This window comes from Pleurodeles waltl, chromosome 4_2 (genome assembly GCF_031143425.1).
Source record: "Pleurodeles waltl isolate 20211129_DDA chromosome 4_2, aPleWal1.hap1.20221129, whole genome shotgun sequence".
Classification (NCBI taxonomy): domain Eukaryota; kingdom Metazoa; phylum Chordata; class Amphibia; order Caudata; family Salamandridae; genus Pleurodeles; species Pleurodeles waltl.
Window position 1 is genome coordinate 176912712 of NC_090443.1, and position 16529 is coordinate 176929240.

Genomic DNA, 16529 nt, shown 5'->3' on the forward strand with positions numbered 1-16529 from the left:
CTCGCTTTCTCTCCTCCTACATCCTCACTGAACAACAGTCCTTCCTCAACTGCTGGCTAGTTGCCTCCCTTTCCAACACATATCCTCTCGTCCCTGAGTAACCTCTGTTCTAAGGGCGTCTAACCCGTGTGTCCAGATGAAAGTGGAAGACGTTCTACCTTCTGTGGAGGTTTCCTATTTGGGTGTGTTAGGGCCAGCTTCGACCTTGGGCAATTAAATACATTTTGCTCAACTCCTATGACATCCTTTGCTTATTCACACCTTTTTCTTTCCCTCTACTGCTACGAACTCCAAGTGCATTCCTTTTACTGAGTCACTGATTACCACCCTCTTTCTGATCGCCCGAATGAACGGGTTGTGCTGTTACTGGCTTTGGGTGAACCCTGCAGACCTATGTGCGAGGGATGTCTGTTGATTGCATATATTGCTCTTCAGCAACCCATGGGTGGACTTCCATACTATATGTTGTGGATGGCTGCATGATGCCGATTGGTATGTGTTGCTTTCTGACACTCCAAGGTGGGCCCGCAGGCCTTATAGAATGTATGATGCCTCCTTCCATGACGTGCTCCTCTGCCAGTCAGGGGTGGACAATCAGAACACATACGAAGGCTGGATAAATAATCCCAATTCTTAGGCTTACTCTCCTAGACAATTTACACTCAAGTTCGACTGAACATAAATCCTGGCTAGTAAGAGGGTGATCAGCCCTATAAGTTAATGTATGGGTCAGTCTGGTACGAACTCCAGAGAACTTCCAGTGGGGCAGGCTGCGTAATGTATCCTTATTTCCCAATCCATGATGGTCTCCATAAAGCATATAATATGGCTGCCTGAATAATGACAACTTCTATGGCTTGCTATGTGCTGCTCCTTTTTGGGCTCCTCTTGAGCAACTGCTTTGGCTGAAATACCCATTCTGATGTTTTTTCAGTGCAAATTATAAGTGGACCCTGAGGCATACACAACAGATTCTATCCAATTGATGGTTGCATGTTGCACGTTTCTGAGGGTTGCTTCTTTGCCTACTGCTCACATGTGGACTCAGGAGTGCATACTAGATGATGTAGGACTGCACTCCCAATGGCAGCACCCTTAACTTTAAGACACTTTTTTTGGCTCAGAAATGTATGATGTACACACTCTAAATTCATGGCACATCTTATCTCACATTTTTATTTAACGTCCAAGCATAGACACTCCTCCGTGTCAGTTGAAAAACAGTTTCAGTAGTCTCTGCCATCCGCATACAACCCTAAACAGTTCCCATGTAGGTCATACATCAGTCACACACTATATATCCATTGATGCACCGGCATGTAATGCTTGATTAAGCATTCTGACACTCATTTTTGTTTTAAATTTAGGCTTAGCAACAGCAATAAAGAACAATCGGAGCATATCTCTGATCCTCAAGCACAGCACAACGTCAAAGATTATTTATTCAAATAGGCCACATGAGAGTCACACACTGTTTTATCCACGTGACTCCCGCAGATAGAGCGCAACTTGTAGGCACATGTCCTTCAGTAGTTCATCGAGGGTAATATGTACTATGCAATTACAATACAATATAAAAAGAGGTGCTTAGTTTGTAAAAGAATGAGTGACGTGTCCGAAGCTCTACTTCGAAGCCCGTAGCCGGTATTAATTGCAGTTCCCGGAGTACCAAGGCTACGTAGACTTGTGTCCATTCCTTGCCTTTTTAATCTACTATCATACCTTCCCTGCCTCTTTATCTCATACTTATGGGACGGTTTTTCTGTTTTTTTCTTTCTCTGTCTTTCCACCTTGTAAGTTTTTCCCTCTCTTGCTCTTGGTAAATGTCTGATGAGAAAAAAATACCTACTGAGCCCCAAAAAAGAGTGTCAGTGACCCCCACCGACAACCACCGTTCATATTGAGCACTGACAAGCGGAAGCCTATTGTTAGGCATGTGAGGGTTAAGAGACCCCGAGGAGTAGCATGCTACTCGGCTGCAATCGTGTTTAGTGCCTTACCGAGTCCAATACAAAAGGATGGCTGAGGTTAGGTGGGTGTCAGATCAGAGATCCCAGCAGCAGGGACCAAGGTGAGTGGCATGTGAGGGCAGCAAAGACCTTGATATCAGGAACACAAACGGAGTTTTAGCAGCGATGAGACCATAAATGTGTAAATTAGCAATTTTTTCAAACATTAATTGAATTTAAAAATACACTAATATAAAGAGTGCAAGTTGATGTAGTTTCATTTTTTAGAAAAATCAAGTTTCTTTTTTTGCCATTAAATGGAGATACATCAAGATAATTGCTACAATTGTTTCAACATATTTATGCAAGGAATTTAATTGTTTATTTATGTAGACATTTTAATGTAGTTCCGCGGACTTTTACATATCTTTCAAACGATTTGGTCTGCTCCCACCAATGACCTCAACAGGAGCATGTGGCAATAAGGGTAGTTCTTATTACAAAAACGAAAGAGGCGCGAGACATGCTCCAAGTCCGTTTTTTTTTTTTTACATTTATATAAACTGCCACTGGTTGTTTCCAGGCTCGATGAATACTACGGACATGGCGGGATGTATGGACCCTGAAACGTACCGACTCGTAAACACTGAATAGCGTGCCTTTATTGATCCAGGACTGTATGTTCCTACATTGAGTCCATGATCTCTCCTTAATAAATGTAGGCACCACTTTCAAGAGTTATGGCCAGGAATGGGACAAGAAAAACATCTCTCATGCATGATCGCATGACATTGACCCCTATAAGGTTTACTATGTATCAAGGAAACAGTGTAAACAATAACAAATAGTTGGGCATATAATTATAGGTTCTTGCCCTGTAAAATGAGAAGCGAGGTCAGGGGAACCAAGCAATGTATTTTCTAGGTAACAAGTGTACAAGAACAATTCGTTCTGTGACTGGCTAGTGAGGTAGGATGCAAATCCAATGCTGACTGCTTATTAATACATTTTACATTCATATGAAATATTTGTTCCCAATTTTTTGTAATACGACTTGCACCCTGGGTCATCGATCTGTAAGAAAACCAAGACTATGTGTATAGTTTGTGGTTACTTTTTATTAAAGAGTCATGTTTTCTAATTTACACCTTTGGTTTAGTTCTACATAAATGATTTTGCATAACATCGTTAATGATTGAGGTACTACCTGCACAGAATGTAACGCATGAAGATAGGCAAGTTACATTTTCATTCCAATGTATTATTTCCATGGTTTACGTTTTGGTGATGTACAGAATGCGCAGCACTGCACCAAAGCCTATACAAAGCTTGCTAACTATTGTCACTTTAGCTAGCACTCCCTTACATTCCTCTTTATGCTTTTTGCAATCCTGGGTTAGAATATGCTTAACAGAAACTCAGAAGTGGTGGAAGAAAATGGCATTACCCCTGATCAAAATAAGCAAGCATTTGACGTCCTTTGGGGGAAAGGTCAAAATGCAGCATACCGTTTGGTAATGGAGGGTCCCGGGGGAAGCTAGTTGCAGACTAGTATGCAGACTATTTTTTCCCGGTGATGTTTCGTGGGAGGAGGTGGGAGGACAGGATTGTCTACGGGAGGTGGAGGGTGGATACATGGGTGAGGTGGGGGTTAAATGAGCTAGGACAGGAGATGACGTCCTCTTCCGGATCATGAGGTGAATAGTTATCGGAGCTTTTGAGCTCTGCAAGAGATTTTGACGGGACAAGGCCACAAGTATAGTGGAGTGCAATGCAGCACGGCCCAATCAGGATGCTGTGTGGGCCATGCTGATTACTTTGAGTTTGGCAGGCCAGTTGAACCTTTTGCAGCTCAGGGTGCTTCAGGAGGCCTGGGTCGGCATGGAGAGACTGTTGCGGCATGCAGCTCGGCCAAAGGCAAAAGCACCCTGAAAGGTAAAGGGAGTGCTTCTCCTGGGGTGGGGAGGCGTAAGAGCCTCCAGATGGCCCCAGCAACTGAGGAAGCTGGGAACAGCAATGTGAGTACCAGGGTCTCTGGTGGGGGGGCATACAGATTTGACAAAGGAGGGCCCCAAAGGGTCTGGGGGGCCACAGGGTCACCAGAGGGAATGGGGTGGGAGGGCCCCCTGGATCTGAGTATGGCCAAGGCAGGCAGTAGCCAGCTGAGGGATAAGGCACAGGCTCAGGGCACCATGGGTTAGAGGAAACAGACAAGTGAAGGTGTCGGCAATTCCAGGCAGGGGGACGAGGCGGTGTCATATACTCAGGTCCAGCAGAGAATGGGCTCCACAGCAGGTGCGGTTGTGCTCAGTGGGAGCAGGAGCGGGGTGGTGATTGGGGTCCAGAATAGATGGGGAAGGCCTGGCCTGGTGAGGGGGCAATGCAACAGGCAGGTGGTGGATTTGGAGGCCAGGATCAGGGAACAGCACCAGAGACAGAGGCTTTATGGGTGAGTTTGTGCAGGGTTAAGGGACAAGGGCCGGAGCAGGCGCGTCAGTTTAAGAAAGCGAAGGGCGAGATCCAGAAAGGATGGGAAGGTCAAGCCACGAGAGGGCACTGGCTGTGGGTTCCAGCGGAAACGGATGAGGTAGACGAGGTGGGGGGTGATGGGGCGGGTGGTATATGCAGTCCAGGCAGCGACTCGCCAGGCTGCAGTGCCAAGGCAGGCAGTGGCACGAGACCAGCGGGTCAGACTGGCATTCAGTTGGTTACACCAGCGGGGAGCATGACGGCCCCAGGACTTTGCTGGAAGAAAAAGGAGGGTTTAATGCAGTTCTCCCTACAGCGCAGCATCGTGTGCATTGTGTGCCCTCTAAGGAGCGGCTGGTCCAGGAAGGGTCTATGGGACCTTCAGCGGCAGCGATAATGAAAGACCGAGTGACAAGTGACATGCTTGAATGTAAGGATGTACTGGAGCTGGATTATGATGCTGAGAGTGAGGAATGGGAGGAAGTTGAAGTGTGCGAGGATGATAGAGTTGGTCGTAAACGGATGTCAGGGACTGGTGGGGACGCACAGAATACAGGCGTTGGTGTCTTGCAGGTGTCAAGCGCGGCCCTTGGAGGCACGCAAGGGCGACGGAAGCTGTCAAGCCAGGTTAACAAGCTTCAGAAGAAGGAAGTAGGCATGCCCGCAGATAAGGGCTGATGGGCAGTATCGGATGCACGGGGGGTTGACAGAAAAAGGCATGCAAATCCATTTGTGTGGGGTATGGTGTAATTGGAAAGGAGAGCGAGCTGTGGCAGGAGCAAGACAACAAAACAGATGGGGGCAAGAAGTGGATCCGGGGGGAGGCAGCCAAGATAGAAGAAGGAGAAAGGGAGGTGGCCAAAGATGAGTCTGGGCACAAGAAGCATTTACCCTAAATGGGGCTGGCCATGCCGTTAGGGTCTCATATTTCCGAACAAGACAAAGGGCGTGATCTAGAAGCATGAAAACGTAGATGTATTTAAGCTTCTTCATAGAGATATTCAGGCGAAAGAAGGGTCAAATGAGGAATTAAGGGAGTTGGCCAGGAGACCCAGAGTTCCCATTACTACGGAGAACTGGACGTCTGGGTTTTTAATTTACTCTAGTGTCTACTGTGATAAGTACCCCAACAGGGCAGTCGCCTTGTTTAAGTACATGGGCATTATTTGGAAGGCCCAAATGCACTTTGAGGGGTTTGCCTGGCTTAGCTAAGATGAGGAAGTTGGGCTGCAGGTCAATATAAACCCTGACAAGCCATGAACGGGGCGTGGATTCAGAACTTTGGATGCACTGGATGTCATCCACCCAATCTACTGCCTTAACACATAGAGAAAGTGGTTTTCCAATTACATACAAGTCCTTTCAGGCGTGCCCCACCCAGCAGGGGGTGGGTAGCGCAGCGAATAATGGGGCCAGAAGTGTGTCTGCAGGGGGAACATCAGGGGCTTGCTGGAATTTTGACAAGGCTTTCTGCAATAGGAATCTGTGCAAGTTCAAACATGAATGCTCCAAGTGCAGGGGTAGACATCCTACCACACAGTGTTTTACACTGGCCAGCCGACAGAACAATAGAGGGCTGGGGAGGGAGACAGCAGGGCCCTGCTGGTCCAAAGGGCTCCTATGCCAATTAAGTTGGACGCTATACTGCCATGGCAGTCACAATATCCTGTTGTGGAGGTGGCTTTGAGACTGGAATGGGGATTTTGGGAACGTTTTCAAGTGGGGTACCAGGGACCTAAAAGTCTCAGGTGGGCTGACAGTTTGTGGTCAGCCAAGGAACATCCGGAAGTTGGAAAGGGGAAATTGAGTGAGTAAACACAAGAAGGGAGGATTGCAGGGCCCTTTTCGGGACTGGCAGCTGTCTGATCTAATCATATCTCCACTGAGGTAGTGCCTAAGAAACAGGAAGGGGAGTACAGGTTGATGGACATTTTGTAGATGGTTGGGCTTGTCTATGTCTGGGGCAAACCTCCTGCATCATAAGATCAGAATTTCCAAGGCAGTGAGGGATGATTTAGGGGTCTGGCATTCCTTTCTTGAAGATTTTAATGGCATATTTATGTGGTTTCAGGAAGAGAAGATGGTGTAGATTTTCTTGGACAAGGCAGGGGTCCATGGCTTTGGCCTATTTTGGGACAGCAAGTGGTGTGCGGAGCGCTGGCCACAGCAATGGCTGCATGAAGGGCACAGCATTGCATTTTGGAATTTTTTCCCCTCTTGGTAGCATTGGCAGTGTGGGGTGAGGAACTGCGAAACAGGACAGTGATGTTCCATGTGGATAACATGATGGTGGTGGAGCTTGTGAACAAGCAGTGAGCATGGGATTTGATGGTTCTGAGGCTGCTGATACATTTCACGTTGTTGTGCCTGCAAAAGACTATTATCTTCAAGGCGACACGTGCCCGGAGTGAACAATGTTATCACTGACCTGTTATCTCGTTCACAGTGGCACCGTTTTTGCAGTATGGCTATGGGAGCAGAGGAAGTCAAGATGGAGTTCCCTACGGAAGCTAGCCTGGGTGGAATTTTACAAATTCCAGGAGAGAGCAGGGAGGACATTGAAGAAGGTGCTCACTGAGAGGGAAGAATTGGTGATGCTTTATGCTTTGGAGTTGATGGATAATGGTTTGTCACCACCAACCATTGCGGGCAAACTGGCTGAGTTGTTGTTTTATGGGAAGCTACTGTGGGACTTTGAACCAGCAGGGGATGATCCTGAAAAGATGGGTAAGGAGAGACGAAGAATGATCAGGGGTCTGCCAATTACATTTGAACTGCTGGATTATATTTTGGGTTGGCTGGGGGAATGCTGTTACGTCAAGTTTGAAATGTTGTTGTTCCGTTTCTACATGATTTGGATGTTTTCTGGAGCATTCTGAGTGTCTGAGGTCCTAGGGTTGGGATGTGATGGGGGCATTCGGCAGGATGAGGTGTGGTTGGAATCAAGTAGTGTGAAGATGAACAAGGCAGGGAGAGGGAAATGGATCTGGTTGAATGAAGGGGGTATGAGAGGGGCGTGCCCTACGAGAGAATGGTGTGCTTTTCTGGTGTGGCCCAGGTGCAGGAAAGCGGTGTATGTTGCCATCAGTATGGCAACAGGGTCAGGGCTTTTCAGCTTTTGGCAGTTCTGCGCATGGCGGTTGCGGCAGGCCAAGATCCTGCTTTATTCGGGACCCATTCTTTTTGGACTGGGGCGGCGACATCGGCGGCACGATTGGGGTGGGGATCGAACAGGATATATCAGATTAGGAGATGGCGATTGAAAAGTGCAGTGAGTGATATGTGCGGAAATGAAGGAGGTCATGGGGTTTTTTGGGGAGTGGATGAGGGGTTTAAGATTGGTGGCTAGTCTCTTTCTTTTTTCCTAGGATGAGTGGGCGGCCCATCGAGCCAAAAAGACTGTGACTTGGATAGTGGGTCACTAGTTTGTCCGCTGGGCGGCAACCTATGCAGACCAGCAGATTTATGGATGCAATCTGGGACTGCCAAGCAAACAGCACGAGGTACTCTGGTGGGTGAAAGGGTGTATGAGATGGGGTGGTTTACTGCCTTTCTTAGCAACTATAGTGCCCAGGCAGGGTTGTCCAGTTTTGTTGGTGGTTGATTTGGGGGAAAATGATTTGGTACAACTGTCAGGTCTGACACTACTGCAACACATGCAGCTGGACTTGGAGATATTGAATCGCAAATTGTCTGGGATATGTTTGGTGTAGACAGAATTTGTGCTACGCAGAAAGTGGAGGGGTGTGGTCAAACACGCCGCCATCTACAAGGCTCGTAAGAATGTTACCAGAGCAATGAGGGTTTTTTGTGTCGGACATGACATCCAGATGATGGCTCACGGGGGTATCCACGACGAAGACGGGGGCTTTTCGAGGATGATGGAGTCCACCTTTCTGATTTGGGACATGCTTATTATCTGGTGGAACTAAGGGTAATGTTGGGTTTTGGGGGCTTAGGGTGAGGTTGCCAGGTTAGGATAGATTGCTGGTGAGAGGGAACGATACATGGGGGGATTGAGTCAAATACGGACGGATCCTCCCATTGAGAAAAGGAATAAGGAATTCAGGTCTAAGGAGATCTGGGAGTAGGTTGACTGGAACAGGTGAATGAAGTGGTGATAGTAGGATGTTTTCAAAAGGAAGAGATGAAGTCCACAGTGATAGGAGGAAGTGAGTGGGGTGAAGGGCGAAAAGAATGCATTATTGGGGAGAGAATGGTGATAGGGGCAAAGGAGAAATACAGTTGATATGTTAAGAAGTTCAATATGTTGTGCTGTTACATGTTATGATGTTTGTTGTAATTCTGTCCTAATGAGTGGCCTTTAGCACAATACTGGAGTCATGATGATTGTCCCATGAAGCATGGTCAAGAACAGGTCTCTGCAGAAACTAGACACTAGACATTCTGCATATCTAGGCAAAACAGCCATATGCAAGTAAAAATAGCATGACGTAGCTCATAAATTCAAGATCTGTGGACAGATGTAAGTTACAGACCTGGAAATTCTGAAGGTAGGACCAATTTTAGGTTGTGCAACATTTACAGTTACAGGCGTAAATTAAGGTGCTCTTAGGGAAGGGGCAAGAGGGTTGTCCTGTGGAAGGGGAAGAATACCCAGAAAGCTTTAACTTTTGGTTTCCTAATGTCTCTTTTGGCCAAACTGTGCACATATATATATATATTTAATGCTGATAAACGACTGCAGTGGGAGTGCAAAATGGGTGTGAAAAAACACAAACACCACCATATATATTGCGGACATAGAAAAAAGGAATTCTCCACCTGCAAAATATTTTCCAGATTGAGTGAAAAAGAAATGAAGGCATATGGGAGGGTAGATCCACATGCGTCCATGGGCTAGGATGCCTCACTGCACCACCAGAAGTGAGGAGCTAGAAATACAGACATTTTATTGGGGGCACCATAGGAAAAAAGAATAAGCATTTTCAGTGCAACGGGTCTCGCATTTGTTCGAGTTAGAGCTAATAGTGTTGTAAAAAACAAAAAAAAACGCAGCGCAATCGCGCTATGTAAAATGCAGCACGATGATGCTGCGTGTAAAATAAACAGATAAAGTAGTCCGGACTCCAGGCTGAAAACATCGAGCCTCGTATATGTTTTTGGTACTTTACCGGTGCTGTGTAGCTGGGCTAAACACCGGAAAAGGCATGACGTATGCATGCCTTTCACAAATTAAAGCAAGCGGAATTTAAAAGGCAAGCCCACAAACCTATGTAAGTGACTGACGTGGCATGGGCGTGGTTTGAAGCCCAAAGAGAGATTACAGAATGGACGGAGCACTTCGTGCTCGCCCATAAAAATCACTCATTGCCTCGACCGCCAATACTGCTTGCGTATTTCCCCATGCAAGAATTCACATTTTCACAATGCAGGGAAAGTTCTCAAGAGTTAAGAAGTAACCACTGAACACCAGGACTTGCACCAATTAGTGAGTTAAATAAAAGGAAGTAACCAAACGGCACGGGTAAAATACTCTGGCTGAGCACACAAGCCACAATACCTGGTGAGGCCAAAAGCACACTTCCGGGGACATTTAGTGCGACCATCGCCTCTATAGCTGCACACTACATTATGTGCACGTTCAAAACACGGCTGGTGTAGTTTTGAGTATTCGCATGCTAGCAGGGGCACAACACGCTCGCAACAAGCTCAGCAGCTCAGAGAAGTCCAGGCAATTCAATAAAGTTACTCCTCTGACCCCTCCCACAGCACCAAATGCTTGAAGGAGGTCGGCGCCCCACTGGCATTGAAAGTCAGAGCTACACGTTTGTTAACATGTACGACCTCATTGCGAGTGCTGAGCAGAGTATGAACTCGGGTGCAAAAGTAATTGCATCCTTTTTTACACTCTCGCCCAAGTTGCAAAACTGCTCTGAATCCTGTTTTAGGAATCAGAATTTGTTCCAGGAGGAAAATTGTTTTCACAATTCAGTATGATAAACATCGTAAAAGAATGCATCTGAAAGAACAAACAATCTGCTATCGTGCGCAAACAGTATTTTTGCATGAGGAGTTTGCTTCCCACTCTTCAGCGGCCCTGAGAATCAGACTGAGTATTTTTTGGCTTTGGCGTATTTATGATTGGGCAGTTATGATATAGATGGCATGAAAACTAAGGATCCTTAAGACAGTCTGTATGGGAATCTGGGAATGTGGGATATACACCACTGAAAATCGGGTTGCCCTGCTTCCCAATGGCCACGTGTCACTTGTGTGTCCATTTAGCTTGCACTATTGCAGTTCAAGAATAATGACCGTTCACAAATATAAATGGTCAACTTCAGGGTAGTGAAACGACAATGAAACACTAACGGTGCTCTAAATGCAAGAAATAGACTTCTTTCCAATTACCAATAACATAAGAAAACAGACTGTATGTTGTTTATCCAAAGACAGCTGGAGCAATCGTGAAAAGATATGATTTTCCATGATCATTCAAATCTTCTTTGGCAGAAGCCAAATTGCCTTCTGGTCTGGGGTACAAGAACGGAGTCTACACCAGCAACACCTCCTGCCCCATATATAGGTGCCAGGAACAAGCCACATTCTCCTTTGAGATTGGGCAGAGGGCAATTTTCTTTTGGCTCCCTCAGTCATTTGTTGAATCAATTTGAAGCTGGTCCAATATTTGCTGGCGGGGACAGTCTGAACAGGCTTGGCCTGTTTGTCAGGGTTTTTTCTTTTTTCCTTGAATGAGCTTCAACGTACTACTAGGCTTTATTTTTAACACAAAAAGGCGTATCCGCAAGAGACAATATTTGCTCTACTGCTGAAGTGTTTGATAACAGTTCCCAGTCAGCGCCTGTCTGAGATAGCGACAAAACATGGTTTGATGTGTATAGAATTCGACTGCTTTAGAAGCGGTAACCTCGACTATTGGTCCACATTTAACCTGAAAAATCCCTACGTATAGACGCATGCATCTATTGATTTGCAAAAAAGAAATCTATACCCGTGGTCTATGGTAATATACTGTGAACATATTTTTTTCATTGGTGCATAAAAGGCCCACATCCTTGATACACAAAGTAGTTGGCTATTGATCTGAAAAAACAGTGTTCTTGACAAAAGACCACTATTGTAGCATTCAATTGAGTGCTGCAATCAAGCTGACACTCATGGTGCGTTTCGTGGTGGCTTCTCACCCTCACAGGACAGCCTGCTTGTGACTTATGGCCAACACTCTCTGCCCATGATTGAAAACGTTTGTATCTCTTTTTATGGGCATTGGACTGAAACTGCATTATTTTACCCAAGGGTCTTCTCATTCGAATTACAACAGTATATCCTCCCAAGTAGTCACTCAGAAGTAAAATACCTGCCAAAGGCAGAAAAAGTGATATTATTTAATCATCTTACATGGTAAATATTATTTAGTGAAATATTTCACCCGATTAGTAGAGATATATGACCTAAAATGTTTCTCTTTATCCCAACAGACCTACAGAAGACCGTTTTTATCTCTCTGGTCTTAACAAGACTAGACTACTTCAATGCCCTTTAGCTGGGCATGCACCAAGGCTACCTCAAGAAATCACAGAGAGTGCAAAATGAAGCTGCTAGATTGATTAAAAACATAAAGAAATTTGGCCCAGTCCCAATGGCCTTGGAGGGGCTACACTGGCTCCTGATAAAAAAGAGTGGCGTTCAAGGCATTGTGTACAGCACATAAAGCACTCCACATCTCAGGCCCAGGATATTTAAAGAACAAACTCTCATAGTACGCCCTTGGAAGATGCCTTTGGTTGGCAACTCCCAGAACTGTCAGGGTGCAGATAATTCACACTGCCTCGTCAGGTGGCAGAAATTTCATACACCTAACTTGTAAGCTCTGGAATCTACTTCCCTGACACCCAAGGAGCCAGCTAAATTTGGCGATGATCAGAAAACAGCTTAAAACATGGCCAAGACACCTTTGGGCATATGTCACGCTCAATAAATAAATATCATATGACCTCATATCTAGCTGCTTTCATCCGTTAAAACCCTGAGGAAAATACGGCAATAAACAACATATAGGCAACCAGTCAACCTTTGCAAGGGCATTCCACAGTTCGCAACACATGTCTGGGCATTTTAGTAACTCTTGACCTATTTCAGATAAAAATAATACATTTCTTTGTTACAATCTGCAGATTATGGAGTAGATGATGGATTAGGTGGCATATCCACAATTATGGCCCAGGTCAAAATACATGAAAGCCAAAAATAAGGTGTCAGCAATTTTATAATATCACAAATGAGATTTCAGTTACCTGTCCATATAAAGAGATTTGAGGGATCCATTATGGGTAACATGCATTTCATTTAGATAACTCATTTATCCTGTCATGATGATGGGAATCTTATAATGGATAATTAACTACACAATTTTGAAAACTTGTCAATTGGAACTGTTTAGTGAACCTAAACTTGCTAGGTTACTTTTTCTTGTCTCAATACATGTAAAGGTTTTCTGCTCTATACATAATAGCTATACTTGGACTGTGTAAAAGCATCTAATTCACCAGAAAACTTGACAATGTTTTGACAGTCCGACGTCCACTCCTTACAAACCATAGGGGAGAGGTTGTGGGATGATTGCCAGAACTGGAAACCAGGTTATAGTCTTGGCGTTGACTCAACATCCTGTGATTCTGTACAAATCACTTAATCTCCTCATGCCTACCAAAATGAATGTGCCCTTGTGTAATGTAACTGGTGCTCATGTAAAACACTCCAATACCCTTGGGTCGAGTATGCGCTATATAACTGCACAAACAAAAAATAAACCTTCTTATTCCTCTGATCACATCCTACTGAGCCTCCAACCTTTACTGTTATGAGCACCAAGAAGCCTGTAAGTGCAAGTGAGCCTTCTAAGTTTTTCATTCGTCAATTAACCAATCAATTATCAATTTTATCAGTCAGATGGGTATTTGAATAGCACTGTGAACTAAGGGGGGCACACTCAAGCTACCCATACCTTTGTCTCATACTTGAGTTCTAGAACAGAATACACCTAAATTCCATCCAGATTGTGTTGCATGATCAGTCGAGTCCAATGGGCATTTAGAATTGTCAACAAAATGAAGACAAGAAAGGGAGTGTAATGTGAACATAGTTGAACACATTTTTTATTGGTGCATAAGAGATCCAAATTCTTCACATACAAAATATTTGGCTATTAATCTGAAAATTCTGGGTACTTGTCAAAATAATCTACTGTATTCTTGTGGCAGAGCATGGGGTGTGAGTATTTATTGTTTATTAAGTAGTTTTGTAAAGCGTTATTGTACACATGTGGTTACTTCAGAACACTGAGGGTAGTTACAGAAAGGAATCAGACATTAAGGTGAGATAAGTTCGAGTCTAAATGGGTACTAGCTTCAGAGCCTACTGGCAAAGCCAAGCTACCAATGCAGATGTAGTAACAGACCTTGTAAGCACGGTTGGGCTGCTCAGTAGATATTGTTCTGTAAACCTATAGATTGCTGTGTCTATTGATTTACTATAGACTTTGGCTGTAGATTTACTTCTGCAAGTCTATAGATGCATGTGTCTAATGATTTACTATATATTATGGCTATAGATTTACCTATGCAAATCTATAGATGCGTGTGTCTATACATAGGGATTTTTCAGGTTAAAATTGGACCAATAGTCAAGGTTACTGCATGTAAAGCTGTTGCATACGTTAACAACAAACCATGTTTTGTCACTATCTCAGAAAAGTGCTGACTGGGAACTATTATCAAACACTCCCGCATAGGGTCAATGTTGTCTCTTGTGGATACACCATTTTGTGTTAAAAATAAAACTCAGTAGTACGCTGCAGCTCACACGTGAGCACTTTGTAATGGAGAATGACTTTGACTAAGGATAGAGTATCGTTGTGTAAGACAATAAAGAGGGCAAGGTAAAAAACGAAATTGATAATACAAATCCTAACAATAAGTCAGGGTGCTTGGTGTCATCTTAAACAATTGTTATGTATCTATGGCCGGATGAGGTAAATGCTCGTTTGGCATGTTCATGAAAGCCTACTACACACAGTATCAGATGCAAAAATTATTCTATTTTTTCATTTGCATATGTAAAATCGTGAATCAAACATATTCTAAGAGTCTCACGCCATTCCATTACCTGCTGATCAAGCACAGTATAGTCACCGGCCGCCACCGCAAATCTCAAAAGGGAGGTTGTACGGGGGGAATAAAATAATAATTTAAAAACATAATTTACCGTTCGGACGCCTCTCTCCTCTGCTCTCCTGGTGTGCCAGCAGTCCCTAGGACACCAACAAAGCCTCCCCCCACGCAATCCTGGTACTGCTCTCATTGTATGCCTAACATGAGAGCCGCGCCAGGATTGGTCTGAGTGGCTTGGTCCGCCTCTCAGACTATGCACTGGGGTCTGTGCAGTTTCTCCAACCCGGCTGTGCAACACAGCAGGGTTGGTGAAACCTAAGTGCGCATGTCAGTTTCGCCAGTTCAAGACGGCCAGCCAAACTGACATACGCACTTAGTGCACTCTACGCCTCCTCCCACTCCCATGGACCAGCCCTGCCCATTTCTGCACATGCTGGCTAAGCCAACAGCTGAAAAATAAAACAACAGCAAAATATTGTTTTATTTTTCAACTGCTAGCTCAGCTAGTGGGGCGACACTCCTTCGCCATTGCGAAGGAGCCACCCCTGAGTATACTACCTGCAGACTAAACAATGAACTGCCAGAGGCCCATGAAGCATTGGACCCTAACTCATAACAGGACATGGCAGAATGAGCAGACGTCGACAATGACAAAATGAAATGGTCAACACCCACACAATGATTGCTGTATCCAGGCACTTGAGGAGAGGAAAGCGTTGCTGAGACTGGGTAAATCTTTCCCATTTGTGGACTCTGAGAAGGACTTTGATCTACAACACAAGGGAGTAGCTCTCAACAGTGCAGCAGGCGCAATGATATCAGGCACCAAGTTGTGAGGAGTGCACTGCATTCTAAACACAGCTTTGTTTTACTGTAAAACTTGGGGATAAGGATATCATTTTCTCTCTTGCATTAGGGCCCATGGCACTTGTTTTACTCCACAATTACAACAAAAAACGAAAAGCAAAGTATGTTGTGTACTTCATATACGGTGGAAACAATGATTGCTGCTTTTCAAGTTTTTTTATTTTCTACCAATACAGATTATTGTTCATATCACTACTGTTTCTTCAAGAGGGCACTACCCTTATAAGAATTAAAAACACGCTGCATATTTCTTTAAACGCACAAGTCTTTAAACATCTCCTAATTTTACCCATCAGACACTGGCTACCTTCACTGTGAGGGATGGCATTCTACACTTTTTTGAAAACCCTTTCCACACATAACACGTTTTCCTTCAGTGCAGACCAAAATATATTTTTACTTTCCCCCATGATTTTTTTCCAGAATGACGAGAGCTCTACAGCTTTCCCAACAATAAACATTTTGCAAACACTGCCAAAGCCAAGAGGTTGGCTGCCAACATCAGATCTACTGTCTTTGCCGATGCTTATTTTACTGGGTGCCATATTGAATTAAACTAGATAAGAATGCCACCACATCCTTCACATAATACGCCCCGTTTGCGCAATACAAATCATATTTTGCCTTTTCTAGTCACACAATTCACCTTTTCTTTACTTTAATTTGGTCGTCCATTACCACATAATTCCACTCCTCCTCAGCCAGCAGATTAATTCAAGCCAGCAGGAGACCCAAAACTTCGTAGCACCCCAAGACTTGAGTTTGCTGCTACCTACCGGTTTCACAGGGGCCTGGTAAGCAGATTTGAGTCATGCAGCCTTCGACCCCAGCCCAGTCAATATAAGGAAGCCAGGAGTTCAGCAAACACTACAAACACTTGACGCAGGAGCAGCTGAGAATTTCCAAACGAAAAAAATGTTGATGGGGAAGGAGAACCAAAGTTGGTGAGGTCCAATGTGTTAGCTAGGTTTTACTTCTTAGTCTAGCAATTCACTCTGGCAGCAACTACTGAACCTCCATTAATTGTGCACTAGCGAAAAACACCATTTGAAAACTGAGATAATTACAACAGTGGTGCCAAGCGCTTGGA

The 16529-nt window shown here is 44.6% G+C and overlaps 1 protein-coding gene across 3 annotated transcripts in view; it reads right to left on the reverse strand.

Annotated features, from left to right (window-relative positions):
* The window catches only part of HDAC7 (histone deacetylase 7), a 531422-nt gene that overhangs the window by 210861 nt on the left and 304032 nt on the right, over window positions 1-16529 (reverse strand). The window lies entirely within an intron of this gene.